Here is a 19,865-nt window from a genome sequence, read left to right as displayed (position 1 = left end):
ACTTAGGCGACATAAGAGATAATGCAGAAGATCAGGAGAAATATCTCTGCTTTTTTAGTCCTCCCCTTGCTCACCCTTAGCTGCTTGGATGCGGGGTGCACTGCGGAGGCTTGAGGGTGCCCCGGGGGCTGCTGCTCACTGCTGTGCTGCCAGGCTCGGTGGCAGCTCTGCCAGGCACTGCAGCGTCCCCGGTGCCGTCAGTGACATAAGAAGCGGGTGACCGGGTGTTGCCCGGGCCGACTCCCTGCAGCTGCCATGGCAACCTGATGCAGCCCTCGGGCAACACAACGCTCTCGATGGGCAACCCAGGGCCAGCCCTGGGCAAGAAAATACCCTCGTATGGCACCCTAGTTCCTGCCCTGGGCAACCTACCGCTCTCGCTGGGCAGCTTTGTGCAGCCCCTGGGCAAGCAGGTGCAGCTGTTGGGCAAGTGTTGAGCAGCTGGACAATGCTCTCAGTCATGGGGTTTAGTTTTAGGTAGTCCTGCAAGGAGCAGGGAGTTGGACTCGCTGATCCTTATGGGTCCCTTCTAACTTGAGATATTCTATGATCCTCCATCCCTGGCAGTGCTCAAGGCCAGGCTGGATGGAGCCTTGAGCAACCTGGTCTGGTGGGAGGTGTCCCTGCCCATGGCAGGGGGGTTGGAACAAGATGATCTTTGAGGTCCCTTCCAACCCAAACCATTCTGTGATTCTATGATCCTATGAACTCAGTGCCCTCAGTGGGCAACCCAGTGCCACTCCTGGGCAACTTAGTGCAGACTCTGTGCAACCTACTGCCTTTGCTGGACAACCTGATCCTGTCCCTGGACAACCCCCGGTGCCATCAACGGGCAACCCAGTACAGCCGTTGGGCATCCTAGTGCCACCCATGGGCAACCGTGTGCCACCCAGTGCTCCTGATGGGCAAAGTAGTGCCCTCATGGGCAACCCAGTGCCTGCACTGGTGTTCCTGGGCCAGCCCGTGGCCCAGCAGAGGCTCCACTGGGGCGGGTGGGTGCACCAGGCGCTGGCACCCCAGGTGAGAAGATGCACAGTGTCCCCAGGAGCTCCACCATGACACAGCCTCATGCAGCATCAGGGCATCACACACCAGTCACGCAGCGACATCAGGGATGTTTCCTGGAGAGGGTCCTTCCCCAGTTATTTCAGGCTTTAGCCTGAGAACAGGCACTGAAACGGGAGGACCCTGGTAGTGCTGATGGCGTCACGCTCTGGGCTGTGCAAACACAGAGCGAGAAGGGTCTTGTCCCCAAGGGCTGCGATCTAGCCTGCCGTTAGAGGCGATCTTCTGATTCGGGTTTGTAGGTCTGTGATCTGGGCTGCTGTGTCTCTGGACAAATTACCTGACCCGTTCCCCAAAAGCAGAGCGGGGAGATGCACAGTGGTGAAAGGCAGGCGGGAGGCGTGGGGGTCACATAACTGCACCCGAGCTCCTCCGTGAAGGTGGGAGAGCAAAACCACCTCGGCTCCAGTTCTGAAAAGGGTGCCAAAAGCAGCTTTTTAAGCACCAGAGAAATATCTGAAACTCAAATCAGGGAAAAGAGTAGCCTGCGGGTAACAAAGCCTATTTTGGCTGAGAGTTGTGGATTAGAAACTGTGGAGGAAACCCAGGGAGAAGAGCACATCACTCCCGTGCTCCTCAGACACTTCTTTTCTTGGAAAGGTGCATCAACTTAACAGAGCAGGGCCTTGGAAAAACATCTGCTGAGCACGTGCTCTCATGGCAGCTCTCGGGACAGGGGGCCGTGCTGCTCCAGGGAGCTCACGTGAGAGCACTGCAGGGAAAGCAGGAGGTGCCGGATGGCGACTGTCCGGGCCAGGAGAGGAGAAAGTGAGGATGGCCACAGCAGAGCCCTTGGGGTTTTGCTGGAGAGACGTCACTGCCGCCCGACCCGGCACAGGCCAGGGAATTGCACAGTGCTCCCCATCAAGGGGCTCGAAAGCTGCCCAGCTGCCCCAGCTCAGCCTCCATACGAGTGTGGCTGGCAGTGGTCATCACCGCCTAAATAAAAGCAGGCGCCACGATAAATTTGAAAAATATTTTGTGTACAAACAAGATTTGCCACAGGCTGTGCTGAGAATACTGTAAGATTGACAGGTTGTGTAAACACTGGGTAAAAAAATGTGGATTTCTCACTTTGAATCTATTCCGTGGGATAACTTAAAACTCTTACAATGCTTCAGCTTGAATTTCTAGAATAAAATAATGATAATTCAGGAGGGAAAGTGGGGTTTATATCACTTTAGCTCAGATGCTAGTCTGACAAGGCAGTGGTGGACTTTGATGACTTTGCTGAGAAGGGTCTAAGCCTCATTTACCTGTGTCTGCGGCATCACCTGAACCAGCCCATCACGGGCTCTGCCACCATCGGTCCAGCATACACTACACCATCCCCTTCCCCGGGCCGGGTGAATGAAACCACTCTTCAAAAAAGCATTTTCAAACTACACAAAAAGACAAGATTTTCTTGGGGATGAACTTGTTTAACCCCAAGACTTTGCTCTGTCATCACAATTTTAGGGATTTCCGTCCTCTTCCCTACCCTGTTGATTCAGACCACTAGCAACGGAGGATTTGAAATGCAAAGGGGAAGGGGCAGAAACCTGCGTTGCCATCAGCGAGCCCGCAGCTCACGTGGGGCTGGGGACAGAACAACGGGGAAAAAAATCCTCGTTTCAGACAACTGTGCGACTAGGGAAGTAAGGAGAGCAATATATGGTTTGACTCACATTTTATGGAGAACCTATAATGCTCCTCCAAACAAACAAACAAACAAATAAAAATATATAAAAATACACACACCCAGAGAGAAAATAACTACTAAATAAGTATTTCCAGCTGAAGGGCTGGGGGAATGCTCTCCACTTTGAGAGCTGGCCCCCAGCTGGCAGCGAGAGCAGAGCTCAGAGGGCTGCCAGGCTCTTGCCCTTTCCCCAGCACACGGAGGGATGTGCACCGAGCGCGGCTGGGTCTCAGCCAGGCGGCCGGGGAGGAGGCAGACGCATGCCCCAGGAAGGGGTGCTGCTGCGGGTTACTGAGCCTCACGGCTACCACGCAGCAGGGCTGTGAGAGGAATGGGCCTTTTCTCCAGCGTAAAACGCCGTTTGGATCAAAATGCACTGAAAGAGTGGTCTTGTACCTTTTCTGATAAAACTGGTGGAATGGCTATCTGAAAAGCCATTTCAAGCAGAAGAAAAACAGAAGGGGAGACATTTAACTTCAGCAAACTTCTAAAACAAGAGGTCTAATACATCTTGGAGACATTGACTTACTTTTCCTGCCATTTCTTTTCCACCAAACCAAGAAAAATTTCTAAAATATTTTAGTCCTGTCTGCGTTCATGCCCAAAACCCGACTTCATCCAACTTTTTACTTTCGACTCTAAGCCAGTTGTCGTCACTGATAGAGTCAGACTGAAAGCACTGGAGAAAAGCCCACTGGCTTCAACGAAACCAACATTCACCCACTGACTCCAAAACCAAAAAAATCCCAACCAAGCTTCCTGGCGGGGACATGACTGTGTCAGAACATATTCAGATACTTTCAGAAATTGTGATTCGCGCTCATCTCCTGCATGCTGACAGCATATAAGAGGAGCCAACCCGCTGTGATCTCCTGTGTTGAACCTACAGAGGACACAGATCTAAAACAGCTTTGAGCCACATTTTTGTCCAAGCTATTGAGTTTTACACTTTTGGCTTCAGCGGTCCAAGGCCTGAGCCCTTTTTTAATCTCCTCCAGGGTGCCAAAAGCGGCTGCCGATGCCCCGAGGGTGATGATACTCCATCCCCTGCAGCTCCCCACTGAGGGACACAGTGGATGCTGCAAGTCTGCACGGGCTCGAAGAACAACTGGAACAAGACCCTGTGAAACAAATCCATCGGGGGATATTAAATTCAAAGACAGCCCTGTCAGCTCAGGAAGTCCTTGAGATACTAATTGCTGGAAGCTGGGAAAGTAGACTGGGAAAGTATCACAGGGTGCTTGCCTTGCTCTGGTGCTTTTATCTAAGCGTCTCCTGTTGGCTCTGTCAGAGGCTGAATCTGGAGCTTTCTGGACTTTGATCTGAGCCAGCACAGCCATTTCTATGGTCCTATACTGCCAAAATTTTCCTCAGAATTTTGCCAGTTTTCTCTCTCTCCTTTTTTTTTTTTTTTTTTTTTTTAATAATAGCAATGAGTTTGAATGAGTTTGGGTTTTTTTTTTTCTGACTGCTGATGCCGTTTTGGGAAGTCTGTTTCCCTCGAGCATAATAATCTGCATTAGTTATGCAATACACTGTTAACATGGTTTTTGGCAAGCATTCATTTCACCCAAATTCCTATCAGAATTCTGCAGGACATTCAATGATTTTTCCCTTCTTGGACAACAGAGCACCCAAGCCTCTTTTCTAAATAGCCTCTTGATGGACTGGCCTCAACTGTTCAACTGGGTCCTGCACCAACATGAAGCTTCCCTTGCATGAAGCAACGCTGTCCTGATTTTATTAATTTATTTTCTTTCCTCCAGTCAGTAAACAATTAGTTTACAAGCCCAGCTTTGCAGGGTCTGTTGGAATGATGCAGGAGGGTGGGAATATAGCTGTGGGAGGCAAAGGAATTTCCACAAACTAACTTTCCTAGCAACTTGGCTGATAAAGCCAGCAATAAAGCAGCAATAAAGAGCGATAAAAGCGGGCACGTCGTTCTTCGGACTGAAGGCATTTAAAGAAAGGAAACATCACATCAGTGCAGAAAGGCAGCTGAGGCAGCCGGGGATGCTATATAGAAGTGATCTATGAAAGCAAATCATTTAATGATACGAAAGCAAAAGCATCTCATGCATCAGAAGCAGGAAGGCAGGACAGAGGTTTAATGCACCTGGTGTACGTCAAAGATAAAGGCTGACCACGCAGACACCTGCTGAGGAGCTCCTGAAGGAAGGGGAGGGTTTTCTCTCTCAGTTACTGGCTTCTCCATGTCACCCAACGCAGGAGGACAACTGTCTAATTTGACTTTGTCCAAGAAAGTCTCAGGGGATTTTTTCTGAAACGTAAAATCCACCACCTGAAACAGCTTTTCAGTCTGCCCTGACAATCTGCTTATTTCTGTCATCACGAGACAAGAACGATGCAGACACAGAATCGGCAAGAGGGCCTTGTTCTAAACTCAGCCCACAGATACACTGGCAAAGCTGTGCCTCTGCCGATTCAAAAGCCACCTTTACCCACATGCAGCACAACAGAGGAACCTCTCCAGCTCTGTCACAGCTTTTGTAGACTTTGTGCCTGACCAGTTAGCTTCTCTCTGTTCGGTTCTGGTCGGGTTTGTGTTGGCAGCAACAAAACCGCCCCAGGAGAATTTGAATTTACAAATACCGGCCATGCCTTCTGTGCATAAGATTGTGTGTGTTATTAGTGTCTCACCTCTGCAGAACTAACAAACAGCTCTGTAGCTCCTCTTTCTGCTGGTGGCAATGTCTCTTTTTGGTCCTGCGGAGGAACGGACCCTGCTTCTTCATTGTCGCTCCCATTCTCCGCCTCTACTGCCTAGCACGCACACAGGCAAAAAGCAGAATAGCAGCGTTACAGCAGGTTGTGCATTTTATTTAATGCTCATGCTACGGTGCTGTAACAACTGCTTTTTGTCATGGGAGTTTAATTCTGAAATTTAATCTCGTTCACAAAAAAAGTCACCCAGGCAGCATGAAGACGGTAAAGATCCTGACAAAAATTCTACACACCACTTTTAATTTCAGATGTGTTTCTGGCTCACATCTATTTTTTAAAAAAATGCCCTTAGGGATTGTAGTCCTCCAGCTGGTGCTACAGGTAGCCAAACTATTATCTTCTTTTTAAAGAGACACTGTTTTATCCCGTGCCATCATTTGCCAAATTCAAATATCGTGCAGTACGAACAGACAGAAAAAACTTATCACCACCAACCTCGAACACAGCCCCCGTACGTGTGTCTGTGAGATGGGGGCAAGCTCCCGTTTAACATGCCTACAGCCATCTGGGAGCTGAGTGAGAAGCACATGCTTCAGGACGCTGCTGACACACAGAACTACAACGACATTTAACTTTGTTTTTTTAATAGGCAGGGCAAGACTTCAACAACCGCTCCCTTGTTTTACTTCTCCCTATTGAAACTGCTTTCACGAAGCCATCACTCTGCAAGGAGAGCGTAGGAACACCATGCTGCCCCGCGAACGTTCTGAAGGAAATCACCTCCATAGCAAGATACGACGGAACTCGGCCGATATCCTGCGTAGCGGAGCCGGATTCCACCCCAGAGCCCTCTGCTGCGGCACCGGCGGCCTCCTCCATATTGCTGGGCTGGGGATGGCCTGTGCCTGCAACCAGAGCGGAGGGAAGAGTGAGAACCAGCCCAGCTCCCCGGGGCCCGCCAGCTGCAGGCCGCCGCAGGGCTGGGCACGGGCACCCGCGGGGCCGGGGAGGCCGGGCGGCCGAGGGCCGGGCGGTTCAAGGCCCGGCCGCGGCCCAGCCCCACAGTCACCCGCTGCTGTCTGCGCCATGTTCCCGTTGCCAGGCGACACATCAACACCCGGTCACGTGAGCGCTCCGGGCCGCAACACCTCAGCCCGTGGGGAGGCGGGGGGGGGGGGGGGGAACGCGGGCCACACCACCTCAGCTCGTGGAGATGGGGAGGACTGTGGGGGGGGCGCTCGGCCCACACTACCTCAGCCCGCCGGGCCCGGGGGAGGCCCACGGTGTCCCGGCCGCCCTGGCTGCGCCAGCCCTGGTGCAGGGCAGCGGGTATCGGCGCCGAGGGCTGGAGTCCGGGCGGGGGGAGCTGCGGGGACGAGGCCCCCGGGATGCTGCCCAGCACCCCGGGGATGCATCCATTTTCTTTTATCCCGCTCTTTGTCTTCCCTTCCCACCGGAGCCCCGAGGCGGTTGGTGTGCTGCCGGCTGGGGGCTTCTGGAATGCAAGATAGTTCATTTTAACTTTATTTCCTGCTGTTCTGGGCTGGCTCCCTAAAGCTTGGGGTCTATTTAGGATTGCCTTACTTTTGGGGAGGGGGTCCTCTCTCAAATTGCCCCAGTATCTACCTCTTCCTTTGCTGTTATCAGCAGAGACCTGAAGGTGGATGGTCGGGACCCCCAGCAATTGCTTATGTATGGCCTTCAGGTGCTCCAGGGCAGGGATTACATGGGATATTTTGCTCGCTGTGTTGCTGACGCTCTGTAAAATAACTCTGCTTCTTCCTCTCTGAGGTCTGCCCCGCTTTTCAGTTCTCAGGCTGGGAGCTTGTCGTGCAAAGGTATTATGTTCTTAATTGCCACTCTGCATAGGAAGTAATAAAAATGAAAGATCTTTCATGAGAAAAGAGTAGAAATGTTGAGACCAGGACAGCTCAGGGCTTGCTGCTTCTTCTGTAGAAGCCTCCTTTAAGTTTGTAGGCTTAGAGGAGCTCAGTCTCATTCTGATGATAACTTGGCTGAAAGCAGCAAAGTCTCTGAAAGCTGCTTCTCTGACCCTGCGTTGGATTTGTTGAATATCTGGGTTTATTCTGTACGTCTCGCAGTGTGGTTGGCGTAGAACTGGAGAGCTGGAATGGGGCAGAGCATTGCTTTCTCTGTCCAGCAGGCAAGAAAAGGGCGGGCGGGGGGGGCAGAGTCCTGCCTGTGGCAGGGTGAAAAGCAGACTAATTCAGTGTCAGAGTGGCTGAGGTGTGTGCTCTGGTGTCTGTCCTGTTAAGAAAAGACTTTGCAATTCAGCTGTGAAAGCAGGTTCCTGGGATTTTTTGGCTGCTGCTATTTAGGGATCTGGTACCGTGAGCGCTATCGGACCACAGCTGCAGGATGTTGGAAATAAAAAGCCATAAAAGTGTTACCTACTGCACGAGCACTGCAATTAACTGATGTGAAAGGTTGTTCACGTCATCCTTGGGACGGAGGGACATATGGCACAAAGAATTTCTAAAGCAGGTGTTGTGGTTGGACTCTTGGTGCTGGAGGCGTGGTAAGCTTTTTGTTTGCTTTTTTATGCCTCAGCAGGTGTGGCTGGGAGCAGCAGGCAGGCTCCGACGGTAGCATTTCGTTTCCCTTTTTATCTCTGAGTCACAAACTTGCAGTATTGAGTCTGCTGTCCCTTTTTTACCTTCTCAGCTGAGATGCATGTGAGTGAAATCTGTTCCACTGAAGTGCCTGGAATTGGAGTTGTGCGAGTGCTGGGATTTCAGCCTTCACTGGTGACTGCTGTTACTTTTCCTTTACTCTGTACTCGCTGTGCCACTGCTGCACCAGCAGGTCAGGAATGAAAGGCTTTTTGGTGACCTACATAATTCTCCCCATGAAGTGGGATGACTTCAGAATGGCTCCCTATGGTAAACCTTTTTTCCTTGATTTGGCTGGGTCATCTTAAATAGCTCCAGTTAATAGCTAGTAGTTTGGAAAGCTTTTTTTTTTTTTTTTTTTCCCCCACCTAATGTAGAGATATGGCGATACAAAGGGAAGGTCGTTACAAGGGCTGTCATGTACACATAGAGGAGTATAGATCAAGTGTGCGACTGGCTGAGAGTTGCGGAGACGGGAGTTGGAGAATCCACAAAAGACTCAATACGAGTTATATCAGGAAACTCCTTTTATTGTGCAGATGCACTTTCTTAAATAGCATAATTTTCCAAAGTCATCATGACTTGCAGTTTTTCATAAACTCCAATTGTGCTATACATACATCAGTCATCTGCTTCTACCTATCACTTTACTATTAATACTAATGCGTTCCGCCTCATATGGATGTTAGCTTCTAATTCTTCTATTCTGACCCTCAAGGTCGAAGCGTCCTTGAGGCCTACTATGTTAGCTTAGACAAACTGTTCAACAGAGTTTTCCTTGTGCAGGCCCTCTAGCATTCCATGCCTGTTTTCAGCGAGCTACGCTCCCACAGCCTATCTTGTGTAAAGAAGCATCAAGAGGGTAGGACGGGAAGATAAAATTTAGAGCTGGATAATTGCAACACCACATAAACACTGTCAATTAGGAGAAAGCCTTAAAGGAGTTGGGCTAGGGGGAAAGATGGGGGACTCTGAAAGCAAAATTGGAGAAAATAGGAGAGTTTGGGTGCTGATATTGGTGTGCCCTCATAGTACAACAGAGCTCAGGTATCTTTTTATGTGACTCAAAAATGAAGGTGGAAATGAAATGAATGTGAAGCTGTCGCTGATGCCAGGATTTCGCTCAAGTCACTTAAAAGCATGAGTCTTTCAGAAAGGGACTGGGGTGCCTCCGTTTCCCAGCGCTCAGCTCGAGACAATTCACGGGACCCAATTCTCAAAACAGAAAACAGGCAGCTCTGCCTGAAAACCAGCCATCTGGAGCGGGGCTTCAAAACAGCCGAGCAGCCAAAATCACCAGGGTTTATGAAAGCTTTCAGTAAAGGAACACAGGGAGAGTAACAGCTCAAAGCAGCACAAAGGCTAGCGAGGGTGCCAACAAAAACTGGAAGTCCCTATGAGTTCAGCATGCCATCGGCTTATTTTGGGGAGGGAGATAAGTGCAGAAAGGGAAGGTGCGATGAGCTGGACAGTTTTTCTTGCTTGCGGTTATATCGTCTCTTTAGAAAGGGTGGCTGCTGTCTCCGACAGACTCTGGCTCCAAGATACACACAAAGTAGAGGAAACCTATTTTTAGTCTCCGTGAGACAAAAGTGCCAGTAAAAAAGAAAGAAAAAAAAAAAAATAGACAATTGCTTCCTGTTTAGGGCTGCAGCTCTGAAGAGAGATCCTGCCAAGATGCTGGGGCCAGGGCAGGACCTTGGCACAGGTTACAGCTCTCGGGGGCTGCCCCTGGGAGAGCAGGGAGGGCAGGCAGGTCTGTCTGGACCTGTGCTGTGAGCTGGAGTCATCTGGGGGTACGAGACGAGAGAAGATGCTCTCAGCTCCTGAGAGTCCCCACGCTGGGCCAGGAGGTCCATGCCCTGGATTCCCGAGGGAAGAGAAGGGACTTGAACTTCTGCTCCTTTAGGATTCTTGGTGCCTACAGGCTTTAGGCTGAGCTCAGCTCTGCTTAGGTTAAAAGAGTCGAGAGTGTCTGACACGTGAGTCTGACGGGACAATTTGCAAAGTGACTTTCACACTGAACTTCAGATTGATTAAAGACTTATCCTCTGAAAATTCAAACACTTGGTAAAATTTACAGCCAGAGAGCAGGTACTATGGCAGTCGAGGTGGCTGACTTAAGGACTGATTTGTTCCTTTATCTTCAAAGTGCTTTGGTGCTTCCACCAACAAACTACTTGCAAGAGGTTAAATTAGGAACCAATCCATACGCACCAAGATTAAAACCGCAGCATTTTCTTCAATTAGCTAGCCAAAAGCACTTCTTTGTTTTAAGACCCCAGCACTGACATTTTAGATGACATTTAAAATTTTTCAAAAGCAAGAAAATGATCACTAGACATCAGCTTAAAATGCAAGTTTTTCTGTTTAGGAACAGAACATACTGTAATGCTTTACTAGATAGTTTGTGTTTCTTCTCCTGAACCATTAAAAATACATTAAAGATGTCAACAGCTAATTACTCTGACAACTAGCTTTACTTCCCCTTGTGCTTTTTCCGCATCAGACAGGCTCAAAGCGAGGAGGACATGAGAGTTTTTCTCCTAAAATCACAGACTGAAAGGGTAGGAATGAATCGCTGTGGGTGGATTTACTCTCAGTCACATACAGGATATTTTCAGCTACTTTCTGGCACACTGTGGAAAAGCAACGGAAAGTGAAAAACCAAAGGAATAAAAAATCCTGGTAGACCATGTAACACACAAAGTGATCGTTTAATTTCTACTCAGGGCTTTCATGAGGAAGTGAAAGTCTAATCATGTATTTTCAAAGCATCTTAGCAAAACTGGGAATGCGTCCTAGCAAAACTGGGAATACTCCTGCAACAGATAGCGTGGGTTCAGCTGAGCCCAGCCTAAAAGTAACCCAGCAGCCGTGCAGTGTTGGGAAAGGTCTTGCGCATCCCCATGCACTTCTCCTGGTCAATGAACAGCGAGTTGGCTTTGGTGGCCAGGTCATGCTCCAAGATCGACTTGGCATGCACCAGCATTTGCAGTATGTTCTCGGCGTCTCTCAGCCGCTGCTGAAGGCTCTGGATCGTCTCATTGATTTCATGGACCTCATTGACGAGGCTGGAAAACAGCAAGAAATGCCCATTAACAGTCCCGTCACGGGGGTGGTTTCTAGCACGGCGTTGGTGATGGGCCCCTTGGGGACAGGATTTCCCCCTTCAGTGTGCTCGGAGTAACTCAACCCCTCATTTCTGGCAGATGCACGGGAAAGGCGAGGGCAGAGCTCCTCCAGACCTCCGTGGGCAGGCATGGTTAAGTTTGCTCTAAGGCTTCGGCGATGTGCAGCCTCATCTCCTGGAGCAGCTTGTGCCACCGAGAAGAGGGAAGAGCAGCTGTGGTTTCCTGTTCCTGTTTGGTTTTGCGGGTTTGTTGGTTCACCCACCCGGATTTCCCTGTGCAGCGTTCCTCCCCACACCCACGGATGCACACACAGCAAAATGGGGGAGCTGGGAGAGGCTAAAAGTGAATGTGAAACAAGTGGAGGATGGAAAAACCCAATGGCATGCAAGGGCTGGGTTTATATGGCTTCTAAAAAGCTTCACGTGGAGTCATTCCCAGAGGGCTCCTAGGAGGAGGGGTGAGGTTTGGGGTGCCTCACCCCTCACATGGGGTGCTGTTGGGCACTCAGGGCAGCCTGCTCCTCCACGGCCCCTTGGGGTGCAGTCCCAAAGGGCTCACTATGTCCTTGAAAGGATTTCCAGTGTCCTCAGGGGAGGTGAGGACAGCCCTTACTGCTTCTCCACATGGTGCATCCTTTCTTGCAGTGACCCAAAAGGAAGCAGCTAAGTGCTCTCAACACAAGCCTGTCAGAGATTAAAGGGCTTATACTGCAAAACTAAGCCATCCAACAGCTGGGAAGCAGGCAGGAGAGTAGGTGAGGTTTACCCAAGTGGGAAAAATCCATCCCTTCACAGGGTGGTATCAGGCTGTACCCGGCCATGGCGTACAGCCTCCTTCGTGGGTGCAGAGCTCTTCTACCACCCCGAGGCCGGGATACCTAATCATTGCTCTTGATTATACCAGTGCACTTATGGAATGACTCTTTGGGGAAAAAAAAAAAAAAAAGATTAATTTTGTCATCCAGTGATGCTCCTGAGCGCTACGACCAGTCACTCCTCAAGGACCCTCCCAGCCCTGGGTCCTGCCTTACCGGAGCTGGGCAGTGTCCCGGCACAGCTCCACATTGGGTCTCCGCGTGCGCTCATCCAGCCGGGTCTGAGCCACTTTTAACACTAGCCCATTGTCCCTAATGGCTTTTCGGATGGCTTCTATGTTCATCTCGATCTGGAAGATTTCCTGCAGTGTCTGGCATGAAAAAACCGCATTCATAAATTAAATGATATATTCTCAAGTGACCACATCATTTCCCTTTTCTCCTGTCCATCTGCAGAAAAAACCAAGTTGAATAAGCAGACCCTGGGCTCAGACCCCTGTCGCTCTGACACATGCCAAGGCACAGATCCAGCAGATTTCTTTTCAAGGAAAAGCCTCTCTTTGCTGTTACTGTCACATCGGAGGAGATTTTGGAGCAGTGATGGATCTATTGAATTACCAGCTACCCAAAATTACTGCTTGCAGGAATTGATCATCCATCAATAGCAACTCATAGAGGGAAAGTTTTTAATGGATCCTCATTTAAAGACGTGACATCAGCCTGCAGAGCTGCAAGCCCAGTCTCTGCTCAGTTAATCGATACCGTGTCAAGCTCTTTTCAGGAAGCTTTCCATGAGACCCAGCAGTCCGAGCCAGGTGCCCATCACTGATCTCCACTTACCCTGCTTGGCAGAGCCATGCGGGAAACACACGGCTGACCATGCAGCAAACCTGGAGCACTGAGCCTGAAAGCATGTCCTTGGAGGAGAAGGGAGCCTGCAAACCCCCCGGCAGGCACCCCAGTAGAGGCCCAGCAAAGACTTTCTGCAGGGCAGCCAGCACTTCTGAAGTAACTACCAGGAGATGCAAACAGCATTTCCACCTTCTGCTTGAAATCCCTTTGCTGCTGGGCACTAGGGAAATAAAGGGTCCCTTGAGAGGAAGTTACAGTGCCAACTTGTCCTGCTCCAAGGAGAATGTCCCCAGTACTTGGAATTTCAAACAGATAATGATACTATAACCAGCTCCTTGTAGCAACCATTCCTCTTCTTGGGCCAGGTCTGTGTGGAGAGTGGTGTCACTGGGAAGTGACGGTGTCACACCGAAAGGGAGGGGTTCAGGCTACCTTGGCCAGGTGGGTCTGAATCTTGCTCTTGGCGTCAGCTGTCTCAGCGATGCGGTTGGCAAAGGCGACGTTCACCCTGTTGAACTGGCGCCACATCTCGTTGGCCGTCACCACCAGCAGGTTCTCGAGGTTGTCCCGCAGCTTGGCGGAGGCCGCCCGTTCGCTCTGGGAGAGGAGAATGTTGTCGTCCGAGAACTTGGCCCACGACTCTGGCACCGAGATCCTGGGGAGGAGGAAGGAGAGGCCTCCAGTAAGCCCATGCTGCTGAAGCTGGCCATGGCCAGGCATGCCATGGGAGCGGTGTGGATTAAATGCAGGTTAAAGCTACGCTCTTAATTTGACCACATGAAGGTAAAACACCTGGACACCATTTGTTCGATATGCTTATGAAATGATGACATGTTCATGAAGACAACTGTGGTACTTATGAAAGCCCAGACAAAGCAAAGATTCCCCCAGAAAAATGAAGATTTTAGTCAGACCTCATATTTACACGTTCGAGCCATCTAAGTGCCAAGTGATTCCCAGCTTCACGTCGACGCGCAGATTGCAGTCAATTAATTTTGCTCATAACTTATCTCAGTTTCATACTAAACTGAACAAGCATTAGATAATATTCATTTCCCTGTCTGTGCATTCACGATGAAGTTCACGCCTGTGCAGTAGGCCAGAACAAGGTCAACAAAAGACTTAAATACCACATAAGCCCCATTTAAAACATGCTGGTTCTCGGCACATTTTGCCCCCCTCTGAATTTTAGCATCAATCCTTTGCAATTCATTTGCAATATGTCTGAGCTGTGAATAATTATTCAAATATTAGAAAGATTGAATCAATCTATGCCCCTCCATAAACTGCACGCGTCCTTGTGAGCAGCAGATATATTCCCTCAGCCCTTTGCCACTTAGCGCATATCTCTGCGAGTGCTGGTTTAGGTCACCATTCATCTACTGCAGAGCCGAAGCTGAATTCCTGGCACCCAAAAGCAGCTGAACCGTATCCCAGGACCATGCTCTCTATTTCTTTATCTTCTGTGTCATTTCGGCTCCCTGCCAGGCCCTCTCCATGCAGGGGTGAACCCCCCAGACGTCACGTCAACCAAGAGCGCTCATGCAAGCACTGACACATCTTTGAAAATACGCATAAACTTAATGAGCTGTGCAGAGGTGTTGGGCTGAGTTCATTTTCAGGCTGATCTCTGAACCCTGATATAATGTGTAATTAGGTGGGACTCACTTTCACCCACTGCGTGTTCAGCATCCAGCTGAAAGCAGAGGGTTGTTCTCCCTTTATGGTGAGCAGGGAGAAACGGCCCCTCCAAGATGGGTGTTTCCAGGCAGGATGGATGTGCCATGCAGAGACACATGCCTTTACAGTGGGCTGGGGACAACCCGTTCCCTGCCAGGGCGAGGCACCGCGCATCCCAGGGACAGCTCGGTGCTCTCGTGCTGCCCAGCGTGCACTCACGTGGCGTCAACCCGCTCCACCCCTCGGAAGTAGCTGATGCCATCGGAGGTGTTCCTCAGGTGGTGGCACTTGTCGTCGATGCGGTAGGCTGTCTGCTTGTTGGCCAGGTCCCTCTCCAGCTCATGCTGGGCTGCCCTGTTGGACCTTCAACACACAAACAAGAGCCATGGGTGGGGATGTATGGGTGGAATGGTTTCCTCCCACCTGGGCAGCTACGTGCTCCTGTGGGCGCCACTGCCCGCTTCCCATGGAGCCTGCCCAGGTTTTACGGCTGTAGGGTGTGGGCAGAGGTGGGGGTCTGCCGGGGTTTCACATCGCAGCTGCAAATGCAGCATGAGAGAAGGAGCTCCTCCTTACGCGAGCTGGGCTTTCGCCTTATCCAGGTACTGCTGCATCCTCTCCTGGCAGGATCTGATGACGTCGGCTTCCTGGGCAAAGGCAAAACATGACCCCATCAGTATCCATGCTCAGTTGTCCTGGTCACACTCATCCCCTCAGGCCTCTCCAACCGTGCACACAGCAAGGACAAAGCAAACTGGCAGGGAGTGGAGAAAGTGCCCCCCAACCCCAGAGCGCTCACTTGTGCAGCTGAGCCTGGGCGCAGCGACCAGGAGGGGATGGGAGGGTGCTGTGGCCACAGCCATGGCCTCCCACTTCACTTTCAGGGTGGGTTGCCAAGTGTTTTCTCATCTTGACATCAATGTCAAGTGATGATTAGTTCCACTATAGGAGACAGGGACAGATCCTGACCTGATATGAACAGGCATAGAGGTTCTCTGGACCAGCAGCGCTACACATCCCCATCCCCAATCAGCATCTGCCCTTTTTGCTCCCCAAATGTTTTCTTCCCCAGGAGAAATCCCATCCATCTGGGACAAGAGGAGACGGACTTGAGTTTGGTGTAACTTTCTAAGCCATTTCTAAGAAACATCCAGCTCCACCGGAGGAAGGCATGTGCTGCTCTCAGCTCACTTGACTTCAGCACAAATCTATCGCGTTTGTGAAGCCCCAGCTACTGGAGGCAGGTGATTAGTGCTCCAAAACCATAATTTTTAAGCCCTCCTGTCTGCAGGAGCCAGCTGAAAAGCATGGCCTAAATATGTCCGAAACACTTAAAATCCAAAATGCCATTATGGAGATAACCAGCTCCAATTATTTTCTTAAAATCTCATGACCCTTAAACTAATCTTTCAATTTTTTTAGGGCCTGACTCATAAGAAAAAATCTTCTAACAGAGCAGTGGCTTCACAGTCCCAGGGGCTGCAGTTTCCTTCCCAGTTTCGCGATGCCTTTGCAGTGATTGTATTTTGTTGTACCCTGCGATAGGATCCCATCTTCTGTGCCAGCTCTCATCGTGTTTGCTTTTTATTCATAATTTAAAGCAGCCTATATAAAGGCAGGCAGGAGTGCGCGGTTTTAGGACTGCTATAAAATGCATTGCCTAAGCACACACAGTCTTACTGCGGCCACGCTGCTCTGAGCAAAGCAAAGCTGGGGGTAGATGTAATATCTTTTATTAGACCAAGTAACATAGTTGGGAAAACCAGACAAGCTGTCGGGCAGACACTGCCTTCTCCATATCTGTGTGTGTGCATGTGTGCGTAATATATATGTATGTGACACAGATATATAGAGATATATCACATGTATGTGACAGATACTTATAGATCCTGTGCCGGCAGGGCTCTGAAAGGCAGGAGAGTCCCACAAGCTCCTTGAAGAGGGACAGAGGACCCTGATAGGCTACACAAACACACAGCTGGTTTTCAGCTATTCCTGCCTCTGGCAGGGCAAGTCTTACCCACACCGTGTGGGCACGCTGCTGCGTGGGGGAACGTCGTCCCCTGGCCCTGCAGGTTTTGGGGGTTTGAAGAGTTTAGCACCTCACAGGCACTAAGGAGCCAGAGAGGGAACAGGGCTGCAAAACCTGTTCAGAGTAGTTTAGGTAAAAATAACACATGATCTGTGTTGACAAACTTACCACAAAGAGCTGTTTCTCCACATCATCATGGACCAGGTCAATGCCCATCCTCTTCTCCCGGTGAAGCAAGCACTCCTGAGTGACCTGTTGGGGACATGCCATCACTGCTGGTTGCAAATCCCTACAGGGATGGTCCCCATGTCAAGTAATGTAAGAAATGAAATTGTAGGTGGGCACAGAGACGACAGCACGGGAAAAAAAGTGCCCAGGGCAGCTGGTTTAGCTGACAACGAGCAGCCGAGCTGCAACATCAGCATTAAATCAACGTGGGGGAGCACACGTGTCCCTGGCGCAGCCACAGCTGAAGGCAGGGACCTGTGTCAGGCTTGAGGCTGACCTCGCCAGAGCCTCGTAGGAGGACATGGGCTTTTGTCTCCCAAACCAGGATTTTGGATGTACCACTTATAAAAATATTTGGTTAAGCAAATACTGTTCTGATGGGCTCAGTACGTACTGATAGGGGAGGCAGCAGATGGCAAGGCATTTGTTTATTACTAACTTAACTAATGGTCTCTTAATAAAAACTTTCTAGACGTTACGGAGCTGCAATGAAACTTAATTGGGCGTCTGAATGGCTGCAGATGTTTCAGCAGTAGGCTACAGCTTGCAGCCCACCGGACAGGGTGCTTACCTGGAGAGGGGCCTCTGTCTCAGCCAAGGCTCTCTCCAGTCTTTTCTTCAAGTCTGTGAGTGCGTTCGTTTCCCCGATCATCTCATCCAGCTCATGGCAGAGCTCTGACTTCCAAAATTCTATCTCTTGGACACGATCTCCCAGGTTTTTGGTGCTTTCTACTTGGGTCTTCTTTGTCTGCTGATATTTATCGTGAATCAGACGGGAGGTATCGACTCTCAGACACTCGGCATTGCGCCGGGTAGTCTCCGACTCTTTGTAGTTGGTCAGATTGGACATGTACCAGTCGTCAGAGGTGTACCGGCTGAAGAGGGTTGTTCTGTTGGAAACAAAAGGAAGCATCTTGCTTGGGGGTAACCCCTGGGAGCTTTTGGAAAAGGGAGCCAAAGTTGGGTTGATGGCAGCTGCTTTGTAGTAGGCTCTGGGCATCCGGGGGAGGCTGAAGCTCTGAGGCAAGGGGTAGTAAGGAAAACGGTTCTTATAGCTTGAAGCCATGGTGCTGATGGCAGGCAGAAACTTGGTAGGTGTTGATCTTGGATGGGCATATGTTGCAGTTAAGGGAGATCCAACCAGCTCCATTCTTGAACGCCGCTATTCAGGTATGTGTCCTGCACAAAGGAGACAGAAGAAGACAACCTCACTCAGTAAGCTCCTGCACTTGCGCTACTTCTTACAGCGACACACGCAACTTAAAATACGAAGAGCGATGCACACAGCACCCACACATCGCCTGGACAGGCCTAAAACTCTTGAAAGCAAATCCCTTCTGACAGCATCCCAAGCATTTTTATATATAAGGATTTTACTTTGTTGTCAGTATCTCTCATCAGGTCTTGGAATGTAGAGAGAAACAAATCATGGCTACTAAGGAGAATGACAGATACTGTGCCTTCATTTTGTCTGTCCGTCCAATGAAACTGTAGTTGCTGATTCTCTGATGTTCATTTGTTTCTTTTGGCCAGCGTTTTTGCTGATCTTATAGTATTCCTGCTGTAATTTCCTCTTTAAAAGTTCCATTACCAGCCGTGATAGCTTTGGATGCACAGCTGCTACCAACCCAGCGCGGTTTGTGGGTGAGGGAATCCATCCTCATCATCTCTATTTTCACTTGCAGTAAAAGCTTGAGTGAGGTGTCCGCAGGTGAGCTGAGCTTTGCTTAAATTTGGACTATATCCAAATTTCACCCCACCCCTGCACCCACCCCACCCCACCCCCCCCCATTTCAACCTAAAAAGAACAGCCATCTCTGGACTTGCAAAGGAAGAAAAACATCTCTGGCTCACCTGCTGTAAAACAAATGCACTTGGAAAGGAGATATCCCACAAAGTCTTTTCAGAGCAGCTCGTAAACACCAGCCTTGCAGTAACCCTAAGGGGAAGAGTCACACAGGAAGATTTTGCTACCAATAACTGTGTAAGGCATGTGGGTGCCATTGCTCTTTTCAGATTAAGGTTATCAGTCAATTTTATCAGAAATATAATGCAGAGGGGCCACCGAATGTACCTGACACACCTCATCTAAGGACAAACACTCAGGAGGGTATGCTGTGCTCGGTGTGAAGTTTCTGTATGGTTACAGGTGTCACCCACGGGCAGAATAAGTCCCTATAGCTGTTGTAGCCAGGTGCTGTGTTGCAGGGATGTGTCCTTCCCCTAACACCATCCCATCCCCACTGCTCCCAGCCTGGCTCGGAGCCGCAGTGAAAGATTGGGACGCTGGTGTGCTACAACAAGATCCCTGGGTGGGAGGGGAGATTGACCTGAAGCATGTGCTAAATCCTATTTGTCACAGCATGAAATCAACTTTATTCCTTTAAAAATGGGATGTTTGCATGAAATAAACTCACTTTTATTCTAGAACAAAGCATCGACAGAAGCGATCACGTGGCTAGAGGTTTAATTGCTCCTCCTGGGCTACCCTAATCACTTTGCATGTGTAGGCGAGCTGAGAGAGACTGCCTTATTTTTAAAATCATTAAACCCTTGGGAAAGAGAGTTTCTTTCATTTTAGTCACCTCTGCAACAAAGAATGCCTCTCTCTACACAAGGGCAGGACGAAGGAGTCACAGTTTCCTACTTTCCTTCCTAAAGGCTTAAAAGGCGATGGATGGGAGGCACACGGAGACAGGCAGGCTCTGCCTGGGAGCTGCTGTTGCTGTACACCGAGGGTAACCCTCCTTCATGCCGGACGCTCGCAGCCCATTGACTCATTAAACTGCACGTTTTCCAACATCTAGCTATGGGGACAGGTGACCTAAGAGACTTCTTGCGTCACCTGTGCCTGTAGCAGTTTGGTGCATTCAGATGAACAATGTCTCAGAATGCAGCTATTAAATTAGAGAACGGCGAATACCGGAGAATAACAGGACCTTCAGTTCGGGCAAATCGGAGAAAAATAGGGATGAGTCAGAGGGCAAAAGTGTACAGCCCGCAGCTGGGAAATCACTGAACTTTGAGGACAGTATTTGCAAGCCTTGAGCAATTTTGGCCA

The 19,865-nt window shown here is 49.8% G+C and overlaps 1 pseudogene; it reads right to left on the bottom strand.

The window, feature by feature from the left end:
- Window positions 1–10,906: 10,906 nt before the first annotated feature.
- On the bottom strand, window positions 10,907–17,954 carry LOC147414403 (tektin-3-like; annotated as a pseudogene).
- Between the last annotated feature and the right edge of the window lie 1,911 nt (window positions 17,955–19,865).

The sequence above is a fragment of the Leptosomus discolor genome, chromosome 15 (genome assembly GCF_034619465.1).
Source record: "Leptosomus discolor isolate bLepDis1 chromosome 15, bLepDis1.hap2, whole genome shotgun sequence".
Lineage (NCBI taxonomy): Eukaryota > Metazoa > Chordata > Aves > Leptosomiformes > Leptosomidae > Leptosomus > Leptosomus discolor.
This window is presented reverse-complemented; position numbering and strand designations above follow the sequence as displayed.